Genomic DNA, 17500 nt, shown 5'->3' with positions numbered 1-17500 from the left:
CAAAAGACCGGGGAAGCTGCGGAACACTCAAAAACACCTGTGTGGACATTCTACAGGTAAACGGGTTCACTGGGAATCGGAAAGCCTCACTCAGTCATTCACAAGTACGGATGGGCGTGGTTCACTACTTTGTGAAAACTGCGTGGGCAAAAAGTCAGACAGTTTAAGAACAACGTTTCTTACCGTACAGCTGCAAGGAATTTAGGGATTTTCACCATCAACAATCCATAATATCATCAAAAGATTCAGAGAATCCTGAGAAATCTCTGGATGTAAGGGGCAAGGCTGAAAACCAACATTGACCACCCGTGACCTTTGACCCCTTAGGCGGCACTGCCTAAAAACCAACACGATTGTATAAAGGACATTACCACATGGGCTGAGGAACACTTCGGAAAACCGTCATCAGTAAACACAGTTCATCACTGCATCTACAAAAACAAAGCAAAAGTCAAATATCAACAACATCCTGAAGCGCCAGTGAATTCTCTGGGCACGAGCTCAAGATGGACTGAGGCAAAGTGGAAACGAGTGCTGTGGTCTGACGAGTCCACATTTCAAACTGTTTTTGGAAATCATGGACGTCGTGTCCTCTGTGCTAAAGAGGAAAAGGACCATCCAGATTCTTGCCAGCATCTGTGATGGTATGGGGTGTGTGTTCATGCCCATGGCAGGGAACTTACACATCTGTAAAGGCTCCATTAATGCGGAGAGGTACATACCGGTTCTGAAGTAACATATGCTGCCATCCAGACGACGTCTTTTTCAAGGACGTCCCTGTTTATTCCAGTAAGACAATGACAAGCCACATTCTGTATGTGTTCCAACAGTGTGGCTTCGTAGTAAAAGAGTGCAGGTGCTAAACTGGCCTGCCTGCCTCCCATTGAAAATGTGTGGCGTATTATGAAGCGCAGACTATGACAGAGACCCCGGACGGTTGAGCAACTGAAGTCGTATATCAAGCAATAATGGGAAAGAACTTCACGTTCAGGACTTCAGCAGTTCGTTTCCTCAGTTCCAAAACACTTACTAAGTGTTGCTGAAAGAAAAGGTGATGTAACACAGTGGTAAACGTGCGTCTGTCCCAATTTTTTCGGAACGTGTTGCAGGCATCAAAGTCAGAATGAATGTATATTTACAAAAAAAAAAATATATATATATATATATATATATATATATATATATATATATATATATATATATATATATATAATGTATGTGTGTATATATATATATATATATATATATATATATATAATGTATAAGATTGTGTAGGAGTGTGTAGTGTGTTGTAGGAGTGTGTAGTGTAGGGGTATGTATAAGATTGTGTAGTGTGTTGTAGGAGTGTGTAGTGTGTTGTAGGAGTGTGTGGTGTAGGGGTGTGTAGTGTGGTGTAGGAGTGTGTAGTGTGGTGTAGGGGTGTGTATAAGATTGTGTAGGAGTGTGTAGTGTGTTGTAGGAGTGTGTAGTGTGTTGTAGGAGTGTGTTGTAGGAGTGTGTTGTAGGAGTGTGTTGTAGGAGTGTGTGGTGTAGGGGTGTGTAGTGTGGTGTAGGGGTGTGTATAAGATTGTGTAGGAGTGTGTAGTGTGTTGTAGGAGTGTGTAGTGTGTTGTAGGAGTGTGTAGTGTGTTGTAGGAGTGTGTAGTGTGTTGTAGGGGTGTGTGGTGTGGTGTAGGGGTGTGTGGTGTGGTGTAGGGGTGTGTAGTGTGGTGTAGGAGTGTGTAGTGTGGTGTAGGAGTGTGTAGTGTGGTGTAGGGGTGTGTATAAGATTGTGTAGGAGTGTGTAGTGTGTTGTAGGAGTGTGTGGTGTAGGGGTGTGTAGTGTGGTGTAGGAGTGTGTAGTGTGGTGTAGGAGTGTGTAGTGTGGTGTAGGAGAGTGTGGTGTAGGAGAGTGTGGTGTAGGAGAGTGTGGTGTAGGGGTGTGTAGTGTGGTGTAGGGGTGTGTAGTGTGGTGTAGGGGTGTGTATAAGATTGTGTAGGAGTGTGTAGTGTGTTGCAAGAGTGTGTGTTGTAGGGGTGTGTAGTGTGTTGTAGGGGTGTGTAGTGTGTTGTAGGGGTGTGTAGTGTGGTGTAGGGGTGTGTAGTGTGGTGTAGGGGTGTGTATAAGATTGTGTAGGAGTGTGTATAAGATTGTGTAGGAGTGTGTAGTGTGTTGTAGGAGTGTGTGGTGTAGGGGTGTATAGTGTGGTGTAGGGGTGTGTAGTGTGGTGTAGGAGTGTGTAGGGGTGTGTAGTGTGGTGTAGGGGTGTATAGTGTGGTGTAGGGGTGTGTAGTGTGGTGTAGGAGTGTGTAGTGTGGTGTAGGGGTGTGTAGTGTGGTGTAGGGGTGTGTAGTGTGGTGTAGGGGTGTGTAGTGTGGTGTAGGGGTGTGTAGTGTGGTGTAGGGGTGTGTAGTGTGGTGTAGGGGTGTGTAGTGTGGTGTAGGGGTGTGTGGTGTAGGAGTGTGTGGTGTAGGGGTGTATAGTGTGGTGTAGGGGTGTGTAGTGTGGTGTAGGAGTGTGTAGTGTGGTGTAGGGGTGTGTAGTGTGTTGCAAGAGTGTGTGTTGTAGGGGTGTGTAGTGTGTTGTAGGGGTGTGTAGTGTGTTGTAGGGGTGTGTAGTGTGGTGTAGGAGAGTGTGGTGTAGGAGAGTGTGGTGTAGGAGAGTGTGGTGTAGGAGAGTGTGGTGTAGGAGAGTGTGGTGTAGGGGTGTGTAGTGTGGTGTAGGGGTGTGTAGTGTGGTGTAGGGGTGTGTAGTGTGGTGTAGGGGTGTGTATAAGATTGTGTAGGAGTGTATAGTGTGTTGCAAGAGTGTGTGTTGTAGGGGTGTGTAGTGTGTTGTAGGGGTGTGTAGTGTGTTGTAGGGGTGTGTAGTGTGGTGTAGGGGTGTGTAGTGTGGTGTAGGGGTGTGTAGTGTGGTGTAGGGGTGTGTATAAGATTGTGTAGGAGTGTGTAGTGTGTTGTAGGAGTGTGTGGTGTAGGGGTGTATAGTGTGGTGTAGGGGTGTGTAGTGTGGTGTAGGAGTGTGTAGGGGTGTGTAGTGTGGTGTAGGGGTGTGTAGTGTGGTGTAGGGGTGTGTAGTGTGGTGTAGGAGTGTGTAGTGTGGTGTAGGGGTGTGTAGTGTGGTGTAGGGGTGTGTAGTGTGGTGTAGGAGTGTGTGGTGTAGGGGTGTATAGTGTGGTGTAGGGGTGTGTAGTGTGGTGTAGGAGTGTGTAGGGGTGTGTAGTGTGGTGTAGGGGTGTGTAGTGTGGTGTAGGGGTGTGTAGTGTGGTGTAGGAGTGTGTAGTGTGGTGTAGGGGTGTGTAGTGTGGTGTAGAGGTGTGTATAAGATTGTGTAGGAGTGTGTAGTGTGTTGCAGGAGTGTGTGTTGTAGGGGTGTGTAGTGTGGTGTAGGGGTGTGTAGTGTGGTGTAGGGGTGTGTATAAGATTGTGTAGGAGTGTGTAGTGTGTTGTAGGAGTGTGTGGTGTAGGGGTGTATAGTGTGGTGTAGGGGTGTGTAGGGGTGTATAGTGTGGTGTAGGGGTGTGTAGTGTGGTGTAGGAGTGTGTAGGGGTGTGTAGTGTGGTGTAGGGGTGTGTAGTGTGGTGTAGGAGTGTGTAGGGGTGTGTAGTGTGGTGTAGGGGTGTGTGGTGTAGTGTGGTGTAGGAGTGTGTAGTGTGGTGTAGGGGTGTGTGGTGTAGGGGTGTGTAGTGTGGTGTAGGAGTGTGTAGGGGTGTGTAGTGTGGTGTAGTGTGGTGTAGGGGTGTGTAGTGTGGTGTAGGGGTGTGTAGTGTGGTGTAGGAGTGTGTAGGGGTGTGTAGTGTGGTGTAGGGGTGTGTAGTGTGGTGTAGGGGTGTGTATAAGATTGTGTAGGAGTGTGTAGTGTGTTGTAGGAGTAAATAACTTTGTGTAGGCGTGTACTCTGTCAATTACAGTGACGTTAGCCAATCACGGGCGTCCCTCAGAGGGAAGACGTGCCGATCCAGACGGCCCTGGTAGCCGTCCTGTGATTGGGGAGACGAGTCTGGTGGGTGGGAACTGGCCGTGAATAAATTTGGGAGAAAACTGGGGAAAATTCCATTGTAGCGTGTTGTGTAACATGTACTTTTTAAGGTTTTTGACTAATTTCTTTCTGATGTCTCTGATGCCACGTCTGTAAAGGAAACTCCAGAAACTCTATCTGTCTCTCTGTTCTTCTTTCTTTCTGTTTCGTTCTCTCTCTGCACTTGTCTCTCTCTATCTGGGTGTAATGTTCAAGGTGTTTTAATGATCACAAACGTTTTTATTAGGACAGATCACTCAGGTCTTTATTCCACCTATAAACACTGAGTGTTGGTGGTGAGAAGCTGAACGTGATGAAGAACTGAATGTGTGATTACAGCGAATGAGCTGTTTATGGCCTGAAGACTCCGAGTGATGAAGTGGTTCAGGTGTTATTTTTGTCCCGTTCTTCCTGTAAACAGGTCTGAAGGTGTGGAACAGTTCGGGGTCGTCACTGTCATATTTTTCATTTCTAAATTCTCCACACATTCTCTGTTGGGGACAGAAGGGACACGCCCTCTTCTTCCACAGCCACGCCTTTGTAATGTGAGCAGAATGTGGCTTTGCATCGTCTTGTTGAAATCTCCCTGGAAAAGACGTCGTCTTGAAGGCAGCAGATGTTGCTCCAAAATCTCAGTGGACTTTTCTGCATTAATGCTCCATCACAGAAGTGTAAGCTACCTTTACCAAGGGCACTGACCCAACACCATACCATAACACATCCTGGCTTTTGGACTTGTTCCTGTAACAGTCTGGATGGTGATAGTCTTTTCCTCTTCAGAGCACACAGCGTCCATTTCTTCCAAAAAAGACCTGAATACTGATTCGTCTAACCACAATACCCGTTCCCACTGTGTGATGGTCCGTCCCAGACGCCTCCGAGCCCAGAGAAGTCGACGGAGCTTCTGGACACAGTTAACATACGGCTTCCTTTTTCCACAGTAAAGTTTTAACTGGTGTTTGTGGCTGTAACTCCGTATTGTAGCTTGATAAAGGTTCTCCAGAGTAATCCCGAGCCCATGTGGTTCTATCAGCTGTAGATGAATGACGGTTCCTGACGCAGTGAGGGATCGGAGATCACAGGGGTTCAGATTAGGCTTGAGCCCTTTACACACCGAAATTCCTCCAGATTCCTTGAATGGTTTAATGATCTTCAGCACCGTAGAGGGTGAAATATCCAAACCCCTTCCTGTCTTTCTCTGAGGAACATTGTTTTTAAACATTTCAGTAATGTTCTCACGCATTCATTGATAAACTGGAGATCCTCGGCCCGTCTTTACTCCTCAAACACTCGGCCTTTCCTGGAGACTGATTTTGTACCAAATCATGATTGCAATCACCTAATGACATCACATCATTATTTAATAGTTGTACCTCATTATTAGCCCTAAATTGCCCCGTAACAACTTTTTTTTTTGGAATGTGCTGCAGGACTGAAACGCAGAAATGGATGGTAACAAGTGAAATGAAGTTGGCCAACAAAACATGAAATAGCTCGGGTTCATTCTGTCTGCACTGAAATACAAGTCTAATCACACAGTCAGATTGAGTGATTAGATTCTAGTGAGTGCGCTTTTCCACTTTTGCCCCTTTTCCACCAAAGCAGTTCCAGGGCTGGTTCGGGCCCAGTGCTTAGTTTGGAACCGGGTTTTCTGTTTCCACTGACAAAGAACTGGCTCTGGGGCCAGAAAAACCGGTTCCAGGCTAGCACCAACTCTCTGCCGGGCCAGAGGAAAGAACCGCTTGCGTCAGCGGCGGGGCGGAGTTGTTAAGACCAACAACAATAACAAGACCGCGAAAGATCGCCGTTTTTAAGAGATGAGAAGCAGCAGCTGTACAAACATGAAGTCATCCATTATTATTATTATTGTTGCTGCTGCTTCTTCCATGTTGTTTTTGCTTCGATATTTGCGCCAAGGTTTATGCAAACGTAGCGACGTAACTGACGTATACAGCGACGTAATGACGTGGCTTCCCTTAGCACCGCGAGCTATGGAAAAGCAAACTGGTTCTCAGCTGCCCCCGAACCAGCCCTGGAACTGATTTGGTGGAAAAGGGGTAACGGAGAAGAAGAAGAAGAAGAAGCAGCAACAACAATAATAATAATGGATGACTTCGCGTTTGTACAGCCGCTGCTTCTCGGTGCTTAAAAATGGCGACCTTTCGCAGTCTTGCGATTGTTGTTGGTCTTAACAACTCCACCCCGCCGCTGACGTAAGCGGTTCTTTCCTCTGGCCCAGCAGAGAGTTGGTGCTAGCCTGGAACCGGTTTTTCTGGCCCCAGAGCCAGTTCTTTGTCAGTGGAAACAGAAAACCCGGTTCCAAACTAAGCACTGGGCCCGAACCGGCCCTGGAACTGCTTAGGTGGAAAAGGGGTATTTGTGTCAGTTGTTGTAGCAAAGCTGCTGATTGGTCGTCTGCTGTAAAGTTCATTATGACATCACTGCTCTGGTGTTTTTCAGTTTCACACTTTACTCTGCAGCGGTTGAAGGTGTATGAAGTTTATAAAGTGCACACATCAACTGAAATGCTCGTGTCATGAATGTAGGAGAAAACCTGCACGCTCTGAGACGAGGTGATTCAGTGTGTTGGTGTTTAATGTCAGATGGAATTAAACCAATTAGCTGATGGAAAGAACATTACCTGATGTCTCACACACACTGGAAACACTTTTCACTCTGCCTCAGTTTGCGTTGTTCTTCACTTCCTGCTGTAGGTGTTGGTGATATAAGTGAGCGGATGAACCGAAAGGTTATGTGTTCGGTGAGAGTTGATCCTGGACTCAGGGACCTGTACAGGAGCAGCTGCTCAAATTTCAAAACGGGCACATGGGTCGAGACATCAGAACACGATGTGCAGCTCAACCTGCCTGTAGCGAGCAATAATCAGACAGAATGTAAAATGGGATATTATAACAAACCTCTTTATACTTTGATTACACCGTTGAAGAGTTCAGTGTTTATCAGAAGGTAGGTATTATTGGATCGTTACTCAGCTGCTGATTGCTCTCAGGCTGCTGATCAGCGGGTGTACCGGGATGAGAAATATTTAATATCCTGATCAATTAAAAAAAAAAAAACATAATACACAAAACAATAAGACATGCACAATTAAAACCATCAATTACAAAGTGAATGATGAAAAAAGACACGATCGAGCTTTATTACTGTAACAAGCAAAAGCTGTTTCATGCCATGTGATGTGCGTATTTGTGTTTCGTTTCTTGAAAAAAGCTGGCATATTTTGCAATAACAACATTATGGAAGACATTTTATAGTTTATTACTAGTTTATTACTGAACATACCGTATGTTGTACAAATAAAACATCAGTCATGACACCAAGCAGGCGAGGGATGACTCGATGGCTCTGAAACACAGATTAAACTCGCTGTCTCTGTCCGATGTGTAAAAACGTCTCTTTTATTGTGTGAGATCAGGATTAAACAGGAAGATGTTAACACCTGCTGGGCATTGCTGCCTGTCGCACCTCCTCCGGTGCCCATGGGTCAGCTGCAGGGTCATCAGCCAGAAACCACCATTCACCAACGTTTCGCTCCTTTAATTCTGGTACGTCTCCTGGTGGCGGAGCAGTGACAGGCACGTCTCCCTGTCACCCCCTACAGCTGATGGGTGTTGTCCCCTGCGGCTGTTGTCTGGGGTTAGGTGTTCTTCCCCCAAGTTTTGTCCTTCCTCCTGAGCCAGAGCCAAAAGCTCCCTTTTTCAGCCTCCTCTGCCAGGTCCTTTGTTGCCTTCCTGAGTCTTCCTCCGGTGAGTCCCAGATCCCTCAGGAGGCATGTGGTTGACAACCCCATGAAACCTCGGCATCCGACCTCCACTGGGTAGATGGTAGTCTTCCAGCCAGCCTCCCGGCACTCAGCAGCCAGCTCTGAGTACTTGGCCTTCTTGCGTTCGAAGGCATCCTCAATCCCCTCCTCCATCGGTACTGTGAGCTCGATGAGGATCGCCGCTCTTGCCTTGGCTGACCACACGACTATGTCTGGCCGGAGAGATGTAGTGGTGATCTCCGTAGGGAACTGAAGCTTCCTGTCAAGGTCGACCCTCATGCTCCATTCCTGGTCAGGGGAGAAGGGCCTTGATGCTTCTTGGCCTGATGCTTCTGCTGACCCCTCCTTCCGCAACAAAGATGGTGGGGTCCTCTGCAGGTGGTGGTGTTTTGCTTCCCTGTCGGCACTCCTCCAGCACTTCAGCTAGCTTCCTCAGGACTTGGTCATGGAGCCTTTTGACTTGGTCAAAAATGTCTCTCTTATTGTGTGAGATCAGATATTATAAAGGATCAGATTCTGATTTAATCCGGTGGTTACGGGGAACAAGATATGACTTTTCTTCCTGTTTGTCCGCGTCACTGATTCTCCACATTCACAGGCAGGTGTTAGACCGTGGGGGTGCGCTTAATTTCTGCTCGTAATGGGCTCTTCATTGGACGAAGGAGAGGGACAGCCAAGCAGGCGTTTTAAACTTCTGTTAAATATTTAAATAATATTGGCTGGCGTTGACTGGTCTATCGGATCTATTCCATTCAGCGAGCAGGATACTGAACGAGTCGAAGACAAGTTGCTGAATGGAATATATCTGATAGACCACGAAAAAAAGCCAGACATTATTATTATTATTATTATTATTATTGTACACACACATACCCTCTTTATATGAGCATTCTTGAAGGCTAACGCTAGCTTCCCCATGACTCGGTGCTGTTAGCGCAGCAGTGAAGTCAGCTTCCAGCCAGTGTAGCATTCACCCATAGTGAATAAAGCTGTCAGTGCTATCGAGAGCTAAAGGCTAACGACTGAGAAACTAAGATTTCCGTTTCCACACTCTTCTTCCATGTTGCACGCTCGCCACAGTATTTTTCACTCAGACCTAACAGGGATGTGATTTTTCCACGAATTCGCGGAATTCCGCTTTTTTACCTCAAAATTTGAAAAAAATTTTTCTGATTTTTTGCTCAAAAATCCGCATTCGTATCCTATTCGTTCCGACTTTCAGTAATTCCGTCATTGAGATGAAACGAGGTACGTGATTGGCCCATCGCTCTGTAACAACCAATGAACGCGCTTGTTAGATAGCTATACGCAGTGTTGCCAGATTGGGTGGTATCCTGCCCAATTGGGCGGTTTTAAGCGCATTTTGGCGGGTTTTGAACATATTTTGGGCTGGAAAACATCAGCAGTATCTGGCAACGCTGGCTGTACATAAGCTCGCTTCAAACAAAGAGTTGAAAGATGGCAGCCTCCGTGATCGAGCGTAAAGATGCAAATCGAGTTAAAGAAATCGACAGAATAGTGAAAAACAAGTTCTGCTGGGAATGGTTGGAGAAAGAGGTTGCTACAGACGTTGGACATAAGACTGTGAGACATTTGTTCAGCGTTTCGTTTGTCCTTAAGTGAGTGAACACTGTGGAGTTATGATTATCCGTTGGTGAGTGAACACTATAGAGTTATGTATATGAAGTTGACATTGCTAGAGTAGAAACTGCAGAAAAAAAGTGACTGATATGCTGGAACTGGACATGGATGCTAGCGTCTTTTTTTTCTTTGAGAGTTCCTGAAGACTTGTGGATGAATTCTTATGTTGCATCATGTTTGTTTGAAAAGGCACATTTAGGTATGTTCAACTTCTACAGTAATTGAAAGTATAAATTTTGTTTTTCCTTATACAGTTTTCTATTTATTCTAATGCAGATGATTTAATTTAGAATGACATTTTTAGGTTTCATGTTTTGGCTTTTTGTCAGTTAAGAATCATTGAATTTACTATAGGGGCTCAGAGTTGCATGTTGACCATTAAATTGGCTTGAATTTGTTAATCATGACAAGTTTTTTTTTCTTGTGTGTTTGCTTGCCATTTTAGTACAATTTTTAAGTCAGAAAACCCCAGAACCCAGGAGCTTCGGGGGGCTTCCCCCCTTGTCCCCCCACCAGCTGGGGGCCTGCGGCCCCCAGACCCCCGGCTAAAATTTTCAGATAATTTCACCAGCCCCAAATCACATCCCTGGACCTAAGGATTCATTTCGAGTTACTTTTAAAATCAACATCGACAGCTACACACAACGGCGCGACCTGGCGGACAAAATCCTCTCAGAATCTTCCGTATTTAACAAACCAAACCTGGCAGCCATGTTTGTTTACAGATTATCCCAGCCGCTCACTAGTGCGGAAGTTTGATATCTCTGATGTGTCTTCCAGTTTTTCGATGTCCATTGGTCTGTTTTTCGCTTGTAACTATGCGTGAAGAATATATAATGAAGTTTTGGGAGCCTTTCAGGCATTTAACGCATCTTTCTGTTTCCCAGTGAACAAAGAAATGATTTTGCAGCAGAAAAGTTTCGTCAGCTCTGACGTGTGACGTCATGTTGCCTTGACGACCGTGCAATGTCGTAAACCGTATTAAACGCTCGTTCTCTGCTGGGTAGAGTGATATAATACACGTAGGATAAGCAATACACTAACAATATTGCATGCTATCAAACCAAATGAATGAAATTCCAGCGAAAAAGCGTCCTGTATGGATAATAATAAATATTATTAACTGTTAAAGTTATTCTTGATAAAGGTCAGAGTGAAGAGCTTGTTCTGGCCGCTGCTTGTTCTCACAGCGTTATTATAAACGTCTGAGAACACGGAAAGGGTCTGAACAGAGACGCTTTACCTCAGTCACCTTAAAGAGACGACTGTTTCTACACTCAGTGTTTTCTCTTTCTCGTGTTCGGCTCTCTGGCACAGCGCCACGTTCAGTGTCTGTAGTCGATTAGCACACAGGGCCGTGTCCTGATGTCCTGAATATTGATCTGATTACGACACCATGGATGAGACGTTTTGAATCTGATGGTCGTCTCTGTTTATCTGAGCCAGAGAACAGCCTCTGGGGATCATGAATCGAATAAATGTTCAGGGCTTTTAATAATAAAAAGTGTGAATAAATGAATTCAGTGAGCCGCTTCAGGTTCTCTTTAGTTGCTCATGGAAATATTTGTGTGTTATTAACAAACTCGCAACCTTCTGCTTCACACCTACACACTTCCTTTACGGTTGGGGACGACCCTCAGGTTGTGTGTGTGTGTGTGAGATGTTGATGATAGTCCAGGATGTGGGCCTTTAATAGGGTGCCGTTATATGGAATCTCTCACACACACACACACACACACACACACACTTGATAGCGTATTTTTGCACTGATTCTCTAAAGCTTTAGGGAAGTGAGCATCTTTGTGAAAGTGAAAGTTTGGTAAAATGTATTTTGGTTCTGGGGGAAGTGAGATTTAAGAACACCACAACTACATCACTTTAAAAAGTAAAAATGGAGATGAGTGACGTCATATCGACAGTAAAGTGATAACGAGTGTGTGAGGGAAACGATGGCTCTGGTGAGAACACCATCACATGACCGTTTGTGTGAGTTCACGAATATTTACAGTAAAGTTATGGATCTTTGAGAAATGTTCACTGTGTTGGACTTTAATATCTGCTCTGAGATTCATAAAGCTACCTGGAAGCCGTGGCACATATTTGGACCTTCAGTACCGGTACTCTAAATGTGTCTGACTGATCAGTCCCCCCAGGATTCCGCGGGCCTTTTTTGTGATTGTTGCGGGCTAAAATGTCTGATGTTGCGGGGGGTTTTCCAAAAAATTGCGATGAAAGTTGCGGTGTTTTTTAGGTTTTTGTTGCGATTACATTGCGGGAGGACGTGAAAGTTTTCTCTTTTTGTGATTAAAATTGAGTGATATGTTAAATATTAAGTTATTACTGAAAAAACTATTGATTAAAAAAACAAAGACACTGAGAAATGGTCCTATAAACAACTTTACCAATATAAAAGATTACCAGGACTACAAAAATGCAGAAAAATAGGCTTTACTTATCCAAATGCACCTGTTGGTTCAAAAGTTAAAGTGCAGAGAACCTCACAGCACAACATGAAGTTACCTTAAAATATAATATAAATGCCTCAGCTTTCATGTAAGAAAAAAACTATTAATACTAGTACTGTGTGCAGGCAGTCTCTCCTGAAGACTAAATTAAACAATAATTATAAACTAATAAAATAAATGGCTCAGGCTTCATAGAAGAAAAAAAAACAATTTGAACAGAATCTCACAGTATGATGTAGCCTGGCAAGCCAGACTAAATGTGAATATTTACAACCCCGATTCCAAGAAAGTTGGGACAAAGTACAAATTGTAAATAAAAATGGAATGCAATAATTTACAAATCTCAAAAACTGATATTGTATTCACAATAGAACATAGACAACATATCAAATGTCGAAAGTGAGACATTTTGAAATTTCATGACAGCAACGCATCTCAAAAAAGTTGGGACAGGGGCAATAAGAGGCTGGAAAAGTTAAAGGTACAAAAAAGGAACAGCTGGAGGACCAAACTGCAACTCATTAGGTCAATTGGCAATAGGTCATTAACATGACTGGGTATAAAAAGAGCATCTTGGAGTGGCAGCGGCTCTCAGAAGTAAAGATGGGAAGAGGATCACCAATCCCCCTAATTCTGCGCCGACAAATAGTGGAGCAATATCAGAAAGGAGTTCGACAGTGTAAAATTGCAAAGAGTTTGAACATATCATCATCTACAGTGCATAATATCATCAAAAGATTCAGAGAATCTGGAAGAATCTCTGTGCGTAAGGGTCAAGGCCGGAAAACCATACTGGGTGCCCGTGATCTTCGGGCCCTTAGACGGCACTGCATCACATACAGGCATGCTTCTGTATTGGAAATCACAAAATGGGCTCAGGAATATTTCCAGAGAACATTATCTGTGAACACAATTCACCGTGCCATCCGCCGTTGCCAGCTAAAACTCTATAGTTCAAAGAAGAAGCCGTATCTAAACACGATCCAGAAGCGCAGACGTCTTCTCTGGGCCAAGGCTCATTTAAAATGGACTGTGGCAAAGTGGAAAACTGTTCTGTGGTCAGACGAATCAAAATTTGAAGTTCTTTATGGAAATCAGGGACACCGTGTCATTCGGACTAAAGAGGAGAAGGACGACCCGAGTTGTTATCGGCGCTCAGTTCAGAAGCCTGCATCTCTGATGGTATGGGGTTGCATTAGTGCGTGTGGCATGGGCAGCTTACACATCTGGAAAGACCCCATCAATGCTGAAAGGTATATCCAGGTTCTAGAGCAACATATGCTCCCATCCAGACGACGTCTCTTTCAGGGAAGACCTTGCATTTTCCAACATGACAATGCCAAACCACATACTGCATCAATTACAGCATCATGGCTGCGTAGAAGAAGGGTCCGGGTACTGAACTGGCCAGCCTGCAGTCCAGATCTTTCACCCATACAAAACATTTGGCGCACCATAAAACGGAAGATACGACAAAAAAGACCAACTAGAATCCTACATTAGACAAGAATGGGTTAACATTCCTCTCCCTAAACTTGAGCAACTTGTCTCCTCAGTCCCCAGACGTTTACAGACTGTTGTAAAGAGAAAAGGGGATGTCTCACAGTGGGAAACATGGCCTTGTCCCAACTTTTTTGAGATGTGTTGTTGTCATGAAATTTAAAATCACCTAACTTTTCTCTTTAAATGATACATTTTCTCAGTTTAAACATTTGATATGTCATCTATGTTCTATTCTGAATAAAATATGGAATTTTGAAACTTCCACATCATTGCAATCCGTTTTTATTTACAATTTGTACTTTGTCCCAACTTTTTTGGAATCGGGGTTGTAGTCTGGTCTCGGTCGTAGACATTTCCGAAGGGTGTGGGAGGAACAACCCGTTGTCTTTCAAACTGTCTCTGTGCGTATAGGCCAACGCTCTGACCAATCAGCGCAACAGTGACTGTGACGTAGTCAGAGCGACAGAAAGCAGTGGGGGAGGGTAAACAAACAGCATGTGGACCCTAACCCTAGCCAGCTGGTAGATCAGACTTTTGCCATAGCCGGTCGGCAAAACAGCGAAAACGTCCTTCTTGAAAAGGAATGAGCGAAGAGCCTCTTCCTGCTCATGTTTCAATGAAAACTCCAAGTCTAATTCTTCTAAAACTGATTCCAAAGCGGAGTCAAACGCGCGCTGTTCACTAGCCGTAGCCATCTTTCCTGTTGCGCTTTCTCCAGCGTCGCGCAGCTTTGTCGTCACTCCTGCAAAAGCCCGCCCAAAGAATCCAAACAAAAACCTTGCGTTGTGATTGGCGGGCACGATTTGATGCCCGGGGTGTGTTGTTGATATGGGCCGAGGCTAGACCCACTCGTAGGCAAAAATATTTTTGGCCGCTAGGCGGGTGGGTCTAGTTTACTAGGCTAAGTATGATGCTGAAGCTGCCTAAACAATGGAAAATAAAATACCATTTTGGCAAAATTGTTGGCATCCATTAATTTCTTGTATTAAGTAAAAAAAAAATAAAGTGCACACAGTCCTTCACTGTAAACATAACACACTTTCAGTAACAGAATTTAAGCCTACATAAACACTGACTCGCACATGCTGCTTCTCTTGAACGGAAACACGGAAATAAGCAGTGTTGCCAGGTACTGCTGACGTTTTCCAGCCCAAAATAGTTCAAAACTCGCCAAAATGCACTTCAAACCGCCCAATCTGGCAACACTGGAAGTAAGGCGGAAGGTAGTTTGTCAACGTCACCAACGATTGGTCAAAGTTGCGGTGATTGGATATAATTGCAACACCGCCCTGAATTCGCAGGGATTGGTTGAATTTGCAAATCGCAACATCGCGAAATCCTGGAGGGTCTGACTGACTGGGAGATTATGAAGAACTCTATCATCAAACTCACTGATTTGATTTATTATTTTTTAATAAATGCAGTGCTGTTTTTCTGGCACTTTGTTTTCAAACCTGTAAATCGTGATCCAGAATCACCTTCATGTATCGTACTGATTCTTCTTCTTTTTTTTTTCACTCCGACCTTCACAACAAGGAGAAGTACCGCTCAGCACCTTTTACTTCTCAGGGTGTACAGGTGTGTGAGGAGTGTCTCCTTGGATTAAGGGAACTCAGACTGGATCGGATTGTGGGTGATGAAGCGAGATGTTGGTGGTGTTCTGTGGAACATCACTGGATCTCTGGACGCGTTTTTGTGGAACGTGAATGGCTGTTTGGGGAATTTAATCGCTCTCTGGAGGTGCATGGAGATGGAGTGATGTGTCATGAAGGGGATTTGTATGGAACATGAGTTGTGAACATTGGAACATGGTTCAGTTTTCCTGAACCAGGAAAGAATTTTTTTTTTCGATGATGTGAACTGAACCGCCATCAGATGCTGCCGTGTTCTAGATCTACTGGGGGTGATGTAGATTTGTGACCTTCTTGTTGTTTCTTATGTTAATGATGTGCTCTACGCCTGTTGAGATCTACATCCCCAAACAAAAGACATCACTGTGTGTGTGTGAGGCCTTGTTTGTATGTAACAGTGCTGCTTTGTGTCCACATGACTGCTTCATTGTAAGCCGTGGAGATGAGGGAAGCACACAGTTCACTGATTCCATCCTGAAAACTCTTATCACAGTCTACAGTTTATCACCAAAAAAACTGTGATCCAAAACACACCCTGACTCACTCACTCACGCAGTTATTACTTTACTTTACAGGCGTTTAGCAGACGCTGTTATCCACAGCGACATACAGCACACCCAGAGCAGCCTGGGGAGCAGGTAGGGGTTTGGTGCCTCGCTCAAGGGCACTTCAGCTATTCCTGCTGGTCCAGTGAATCAAACCAGCGACCTTTTGGTCCCAAAGCTGCATTTCTAACCTTTAAGCCATGACTTCCAATGAAAGACTCCAAATCAGTGTCTCTGAGGGAAAACGGATCAGTGGTTCATGGAAATGGAGGGAATCATCATCATGGAATCCCAAAAAATGAAAGCCAGTCTGTTGTAAATAAACCGGGTGGCATGGTGGTGCAGTAGGGGTTTCACAAGTCACGTCAGTGCATACTTGGTACCAGTCCCACGCCTGGATAGCTTGGGGAGGGTTGCATCATGAAGAGCATCCGGTGTAAAACCTACTGAAATGTGTGGATCATAAATTGAAAAGGATGAGCCGCTGTGGTGAGCAGCCGAAATAGAAGAAGAAAAAGAAGATTGTAAACGAATCAAAGGTGGTGTAAGTGAAATGTGTGGTGATCTGTGGAAAATAGAATGTGGCCTGTACTGAAATCATACAAAACAACATGAGTTCCCTATATAATGTGCATTCCAGGAGCTCAGTGTGTAGGCGGAGTGTCTAATCATCTCCCATAACTATCTTTAGATCAACACACAACATCTGCAGGGCTGTGTGTCTGCTGAAGATATACACACACACACACACACACACACTCACAGGAAGTGGTTTAAAACTTGAGTTCGGAAACATAGATGCACAATGCATGAACTAACTCTCTCTCTCTCTCTCTCTCTGGAATTGACATCATGAACCACATCCTTTCAATCAAACAACAGTGAAAATAGTGTCATGGTTGAAGTCTGAGTCGTTTGTTATGTCATGGTTGAAGTCTGAGATATCTGTGCTGTACATGAAAACTTCTCACACACGAACCACATGAGAGCAGCTCAAAACCAATGAACAGAAATCCTTAAAAACAACTTTTTATACCAAGAAATAAAGTATGACATAAAATGACACAATAGACATAACGACATTAATAAAATATCAAAATATGGAAAGTTGGTGTAAAGAGGAGCGATAGGAACTCGTGAGTCTCTGCTGAGGTTCCTCAGACTGAAGAGCCCTCTCAGGAACACCCGTTCATTCTTCACACTTACACACCTGGGGGACATGTTCGAGTTCCTGTGAAGTTTCAGTAGCTGGGCTGGAATAGTGACATCACACTCGTGACAACCATCATCGTCATCATCATTACAGATCTCTCAGACTTTGGCTTTTTGGAGAAGTGGAGGATAAAGAGAACTATCAGAGAAACAGTTAAAGGGAGAGAAGTAGAGACAAAGGAAGAGAGAGTAAGACAGTGAGAGAGTGAGACAGAAGTAGTGAGAGTGAAAGAGAACATGGGAAAGAGAGAGAGATAGTAAGAGACAGAGCAAAGGACAGAGAGACTGAAGTCAAGAGAGTGAGGCATTGTGAGAGAGGCAGTGAGAGGCAGAGTGAGAGAGACTGAGAAGCAGAGTGAGAGAGACAGTGGGAGAGAGACTGAGAAGTAGAGTGAGAGAGACGGTGGGAGGCAGGGCAGAGTGAGAGAGACTGGGAGGCAGAGTGAGAGAGACAGTGAGAGGCAGAGTGAGAGAAACAGTGGGAGGCAGAGTGAGAGAGACAGTGGGAGAGAGACTGAGAAGCAGAGTGAGAGAGACAGTGGGAGAGAGACTGAGAAGCAGAGTGAGAGAGACAGTGGGAGGCAGGGCAGAGTGAGAGAGACCGTGGGAGGCAGAGTGAGAGAGACAGTGAGAGGCAGAGAGAGAGACAATGGGAGGCAGAGTGAGAGAGACAGTGAGAAAGACAGTGGGAGGCAGAGTGAGAGAGACAGTGAGGGAGACAG

General features: G+C 44.7%; 1 protein-coding gene across 5 annotated transcripts in view; it reads left to right on the top strand.

Moving 5' to 3' along the window:
• LOC132876653 (tyrosine-protein kinase Fyn-like) overlaps nucleotides 1-17500 on the top strand; it is a 40815-nt gene that overhangs the window by 2078 nt on the left and 21237 nt on the right. The window contains exon 1 of one of the 5 annotated variants that reach the window (XM_060913532.1): nucleotides 1-56. This exon is cut by the window's left edge and continues 1746 nt beyond it. The exons of the other annotated variants lie outside the window; for them this stretch is intronic. The gene's annotated coding sequence lies outside the window, so the exon portion shown is untranslated. The remainder of the gene's footprint in view (nucleotides 57-17500) is intronic. 5 annotated transcript variants of the gene reach the window in all.

This window comes from Neoarius graeffei, chromosome 2, assembly GCF_027579695.1.
Source record: "Neoarius graeffei isolate fNeoGra1 chromosome 2, fNeoGra1.pri, whole genome shotgun sequence".
NCBI classification, from domain to species: Eukaryota; Metazoa; Chordata; class Actinopteri; order Siluriformes; family Ariidae; genus Neoarius; species Neoarius graeffei.
This window is presented reverse-complemented; position numbering and strand designations above follow the sequence as displayed.